Here is a 578-nt window from a genome sequence, read left to right as displayed (position 1 = left end):
GCCACTGGCATCTGGGCTGACGGCATCCCTGGGGATGGGGTCAAAGCCCTAGGAGCCAGAGGCTCAGCATCCAGCTGTTTCACCAGCGATGTTTTGCCTGGAAAAAGCCTTTCATCTTCAAAGCGGTTCGCAAATCATCACTAATTGCATCCATGCAGGTGCCAAAAGGCAAACAAAGCTTAATTAGGGCATGCAAAAGGCTCAGATCCTCTCCAGATAGGCAAGCTTTGAGTTTCTCCTTCCTTGATGTGCAGCACCCTGGGTGTGGGTCTCAGCTTCCATCCTGCCGCCTCGCTGCCGGAGAGGGACCTGTCTGCAGGACCGTGGTGCGATGCCGGTGCCTGGCTGGGGTGGGAGGTGGAGGTTTTTCAGGTGGTTGACATCTCACCCGTGGTTCTGAGATGCAGATAGGAGCTCCCGGTTGGTTCACGCATCTCCAGAGCGGAGCAGAGGAGCAGGCATCGGTGCCCAGGCATAACCCAAGCAGTTGGGAAATGAGTTGGGAAATAAAAAAACCTTTCTCTGTGCTCTCCCCTAGAGCATCATCCCGTCAGCTCCCCACTTCTCAAGGTCCTTTG

The sequence above is a fragment of the Cariama cristata genome, unplaced genomic scaffold (genome assembly GCF_000690535.1).
Source record: "Cariama cristata isolate BGI_N322 unplaced genomic scaffold, ASM69053v1 scaffold18981, whole genome shotgun sequence".
Lineage (NCBI taxonomy): Eukaryota > Metazoa > Chordata > Aves > Cariamiformes > Cariamidae > Cariama > Cariama cristata.
This window is presented reverse-complemented; position numbering follows the sequence as displayed.